The sequence below is a fragment of the Macrotis lagotis genome, chromosome 8 (assembly GCF_037893015.1).
Source record: "Macrotis lagotis isolate mMagLag1 chromosome 8, bilby.v1.9.chrom.fasta, whole genome shotgun sequence".
Lineage (NCBI taxonomy): Eukaryota > Metazoa > Chordata > Mammalia > Peramelemorphia > Peramelidae > Macrotis > Macrotis lagotis.
Genome location: NC_133665.1, coordinates 44,672,801 through 44,678,676, shown reverse-complemented (window position 1 = coordinate 44,678,676; position 5,876 = coordinate 44,672,801). Strand labels below are relative to the sequence as shown.

The following is a 5,876-nucleotide window of genomic DNA, read 5'->3' as shown; positions in this document are numbered from 1 at the left end:
ATGGCAGTAAAACTTATTTTCCTGAGACTGGGGCCCAGACTGCAACGGGGATCTGAGTATGAGCAAAGCATTAGAGTCTTGCCTCAGAGATAGCAAAAAGACCTCTGCATTCTTCCCTGACCTCCTTGGTGTCTGTGGGCTGAGTGCTCTGGAAGCACTGCCAGGTGGCTCCCCAGACCTGCTCCTGGTTTCTGGGGTAGGTCTGTGCTGAGACCTACACTGGACCCCATGATCACTCTGGTGTGACAGTTTTCCTGCTAACCTTCCAAGTTGTCCTCGGCAACTTGACTGAGAAGTCTGGTAATTGGTCCCAGCACCACAGACTCAGACATCCTGTGGTCTATTCCTGAATGACTAGAACCAGTTTGCTCCAGTGGCCAGTGTGGTCTGGGCTGTGCTGTGACCCTTTCAATCCTTGGTGTAACAGATCTTCCAAGTTGTCTTCGGCTGGAAAATTGTTTCACTTAATCTTTTTTTTGTGTTCCACTGCCTTAGAATTTGGTTAGAGTCATTATTTAAAGATAGTTAGAGTGGTCTGGGGGTAGAGCTCCCAGGATTTCCTGCCTTCAACACACCACCATCTTGACTCTGCTTATTCACCACTCTATTTCTTAGCCAAAACCAAACAGCTTTTATGACTGATGCTTAATAATATAATTTTAGATCTGGTATGGCTAGGTTGCTTTGCATTTTTTATTAATGCTTTGATATTCTTGACATTTTGTTCCTCCATGTGAATTTATTTGCTATTTTTTTCTAGTTCCATAAAGTAGTTTTTGGAAGTCTGAATGGTGTTGAATAAATAATTTAATTTAATTGGAAATTTTTTTTTACCAAATTAGTTCAGCTACCCACAAGCAATTGACATTTGTCTAATTACTGAGATCTGATTTTATATGTGTGAAGTCTTTTATTGTTGTTTTCATGTGGTTTCTGAGTTAATTTTGATAGACTCACAAGTATTTTATGTTGTCTATAGTTTCTTTAAATGGAATTTTTCTTTCTATTTCTTGTTTGTTCTATCTTGTGTCTTGTTAGTAATTTATAAAAATGTTGATGATTTATGTGGGTTTATTTTATATCCTGCAACTTTGATAAAGTTGCTAATTTTTTTCAAGTCATTTTTTAGATGATTTTCTCAGATTCTTTAAATATACTATCATATCATCTGCAAAGAGTGATAGTTTTGTTTCTTCATTACCTATTCTAATTCCTTCAATTTTGTTTTCTTCACTTATTGTTAAAGTTAACATTTATAATACATTATTGAATAATAGTGGTGACGACAGGCAGCCTTGTTTCACCCCTTAGCTTATTGGGAATGTCTCCAGCTTATCCCCATTACATAGTGTTTCTTTTTTTCTTTTTCTTCATTTCTTTTAGATTTTTTTGCAAGGCAATGGGGTTAAGTGGCTTGCCCAAGGCCACACAGTTAGGTAATTATTAACTGTCTGAGGCTGGATTTGAACTCAGATACTCCTGACTCCAGGACTGGTGCTCTATCTACTGCTCTACCTAGCTGCTTCCATAGAGTGTTTCTTGCTGCATTTAGATAGATACTGTTTATTGTTTTAAGGAACATCCAGTCATTCCCTTGCCTTAGTCTTTCTTTTAATAGGAATGGATGCTGTATTTTGTTACAAGTTTTGTTAACATCTATTTAAATAATTATATGATTTTTGTAAGTTTTGTATTGATGTCAATTATGCTGATAGTTTTCCTAATTCTGAACCACCTACTACTTGATCATAGTGTATTATCCTTTTTATAACTTGCTGAAGAAGTTTTCTATTATGTTATTTAAAATTTTTACATCCATATTCATTAAGGAAATTGATCTATAATTTTCTTTCTCTGTTTTGACTCTTCCTAGTTTAGGTATCACCATCATATCGGTGTCAAAGAAGGAATTTGACTGAACTCCTTCTTCACCTATTGCCTAGTTACTGGTTTATATAGAATTGGAACTAATTGTTCCTTGGATATTTAGAATTCATTTATGAATCCATCTGACACTGGACATTTTTTTCTTTAGGAGAAGAGTCATGTTTTGTACTTCTTTGTTGCTTTGGGTCTAGCATACCATCCACATACTTAAAAATTACTTTCTGGAGATAACAGTGAGTTGATTCACATATCTGCCAACTGTGAAACATTAACTAGTGGGTAGGAACTTTGGAAACAGAAAATCAAAAATATAGGAATTCATTTTCTTTTTTCCTTCAGAAAAATAAGACAATATTTCCTCGAGAATCAAGGAAGATAATTCCTTCCTTCTCCTATTCTCTGAAGTTTGCTGAGGCTCCTTTTTCACTGGACCTCAGAATTTCATAATTTCTTCTTGCAGATGAATACCAATCACACATATGTTAAGTATGAAATGCAGTGTGATCCCCAGGAAAAAATACCATGGAAAGAGGCAGCTTGTCCTTTCGTGGAACCACCATCTAGGTTTGTATACTGGTTTAATTTTGTTCATACTTTTCCTAGTCCTAAGATCCATCTACACATCTAATGATCCAACCTTACCATGTAACTTGGCAACTTATAAAGGAAATGAGTCCATATTATTTCTTGTAAGGGCAAGAAAATGATGGGATATATGAATATTGTCCCAGTTTATTTAGGCTTGGCTTATCTGTAATCATAGGAAGTCACTTGTTTTTTCTGGTTCTAGGGACTCTAGGGACTCACCTTAAATTTTTTCCTTCCCTCCCCTAAGTATTTAAAAATACCTTACTATTTCTTAGGTTCCTATAATACAAAGTGCCTGTGCATGTCTTGAATCTGGGCCTCTAGATTTTCTCTCTCTTCTATAGATCAATTAATGTTGTAGTTCTGCATCTACACAGCCTGTGGCTACTACACTAACAAATAACAAAGTCTTGGGAATACTAATATGTACTAAAACATTTTCATAAAGTTGAACTACACAGTAATATTAATTTATTAGTTAGTATTTTGTAATATGAACAAAATCCATTTACCAAGTATTTATTTTGTGTCTATTACATTCTTAAAAACCCAAATTTTTCTTCTAGTTGTCACCTTCCAATTGTGACTTTGAGAAAGTCACCAAACCTTTCTGATCCTCATATTCTTTACCTGGAAAACTGGCAATATTCAAATGAGTCATGGATGCTAATGCAGTGTTTTATATAAATACTAGATGTTATTTTATTTTTTTTTTAGCATTTTGCAAGGCAAATGGGGTTAAGTGGCTTGCCTAAGACCACACAGCTAGGTAATTATTAAGTGTCTAAGACCAGATTTGAACCCAGGTACTCCTGACTCCAGGGCCAGTGCTCTATCCACTGTACCACCTAGCTGCCCTAGATGTTATTTTCGTAATATAATATCATTATTACTAGTTATATCTATTACTATTAGTAATGATAATTTACAATGTCATATATACCTGCCCAGGAACCATATTGTAACTTCCAGGTTGTTGTTGTTGTTGCCATGTCAGTCATGTGGAACTCTGTGACCCCATTTAGGATTTTCTTGTCAAAGATATTAGAATGGTTTGCCATTTCATTCCCCAACTCATTTTTCAGATCAGCAGACTGAGACAAATAGGGTTAAGTAACTTGCCCAGATAGTAAGTGAGGCTTAATGTTCTATCCACGGCTTCATCTAGCTTCTCTATCTTCCATGTTGGTTGGCAAAAAAAATAATTTGCAGAAATTTTTTATTAATCAAAATGAATTTATTGAAAGGTTTTTATGTGCCCTTAGAAACTATGGGGAAATAATATATACATATATGCATGCATGTAGATGCATATATATGATACAGCATCTTTTCTCATAGAGCTTAAAACTTAATAAAACAGGATGAATACAGAAAGAACAATTTGAGAAGATTAAAAAGTATAAAAACAAATTCAAAAGAGATAAGCTCTAGGAGGAAATTAGATGTTGGGTCTTGACGGATGAGCAGTATTGGATTTAGTGGAGAAAAAGAAGTCCATTTCTGGTAGAGCAAGCCACAAAAACAGAAGTGAGTAGGACATGTATGTGAAATCACAGAGAGATCAACTTGATAGATGCTCTTGTACTTGAGTAGTTGTGGGGAACAAACTGGATTGTAAAGGTGGGATTTGATGAAATGAGATTTCTCCATTAATAGAATCTCACTAAGTTTGAATCCTGATTCTTTCAAGTTTTTCCAATGATTTCTTTCCAACATCTCACCTAGGGAAGCACATCAAGGAAGGAAGTTTCTCTACCAATTTACCAATACCCTTTACCACTGACTATGATTTTTTTTTTGTTCCAGATGGTTTTGGTGGAGTGAAGTGTTACTGGAAGATGAGTGGGACTAGAGAAATTAGGTTCATGTTGTATTAACCCACTCTCATTCTTTGCATGATTGATTCTAAATGTAAGCAGTTTATCTTCTTTGGATAGGCAGTTATTTGTTATATTGCCAACATATACTGGTCTTTCATAGTCCTTGAGAGAAGATATTTAACTTCTTTTTTTTAGTTTTTTTTAGTTTTTAGTTTTTTTGCAAGGTAATGGGGTTAAGTGGCTTGCCCAAGGCCACACAGCTAGGTAATTATTAAGTATCTGAGTCCGGATTTGAACTCAGGTCCTCCTGACTCCAGGGCCAGTGATCTATCCACTGAGCCACCTAGCTGCCCTGAGAGAAGATAGTTTTATTCAACTTTTTAACTGCTTCCTTTACATCCTTGTTCCTTAGACTATAGATGATGGGATTCAGCATTGGAATAACAACAGCATAGAAGAGAGCAATCATTTCATCTGTCCCATGGGAGTCTTTGGACTTGGGCTTCATGTACATGAAGAGTATGCTGCCATAAAAGAGGATGACTACAGTCAAATGGGTTGAGCAGGTTGAAAAGGTTTTTTGCCTTCCTGTGGCTGAGTTGATTCTCATAATGGTAAAAAGGATGAATGAGTAGGAGATGAAGATTAAAACCACAGGAATAACTAAAAAAATCACATTTGATATCAACATAATAATCTTATTGAGGGAAATATCTGTGCATGCTAATTTCTACACAGCTAGAATTTCACATGTCAAATAATCAATAACATTGTTCCCACAAAAGGGCAATGCCATAGCAAGGATTGTTTGCACCAGTGAATTTAGCCCACCTGTCATCCAGGAACTGGCTGCCATCCACCAACAAAGGCACTTGTTCATGATGATGGGGTATCTCAGGGGTCGACAAATGGCTACATAATGATCATATGCCATAAGTGTCAGAAGCACACATTCTGTAGAACCCAGGGCAAGGGAGAAAAACATTTGTACTCCACACCCCACAAAGGAAATATTTTTTTGCCCTGAAATGAAGTTTACAAGTAATAAAGGAACAGAGGAAGATGTGTAGCAGATGTCTAGGAAAGAGAGGTTACTGAGGAAGAAGTACATGGGGGTGTGAAGATGAGAGTCCAGAATGCTGATTATAATGAGGAAACTGTTGCCCAAAAGGATTACAATGTACATCATAAGAGACATCAGAAAGAAAATAAAGTGAAAGTTGGGATAGGTAGAAAGCCCATGGAGAAAAAAACACGGTCACCAAGGTCTGGTTTTGCCTTTCCATTTGCTTGTTTTCTTCTAACTATAAGATTTCATACAGGAATACAAAACACAAAGTTTATCTTACTACAGTTATTTCCAAATGTCATTCATATTTTTTTCTAAATTAGATTCCCAGGATCAGGACATTTCTTCCAAATGATAAATATATGTGCAAATATAAACAAATTAGGTTGTAAATCAAAATCTTTTCTAATTTGGTTGTTTATATGCTGACAGGAGTTCTCTTGGTCTACCAGTGGAAAAGAAAGACAAGAATAAATTGTTTTTAGTTAATTCATGAACCAAAGAGTAGA

The 5,876-nt window shown here is 35.7% G+C and overlaps 1 pseudogene; it reads right to left on the bottom strand.

The window, feature by feature from the left end:
- Positions 1 to 4,641: 4,641 nt before the first annotated feature.
- Positions 4,642 to 5,584, bottom strand: LOC141494785 (olfactory receptor 13C3-like; annotated as a pseudogene).
- Between the last annotated feature and the right edge of the window lie 292 nt (positions 5,585 to 5,876).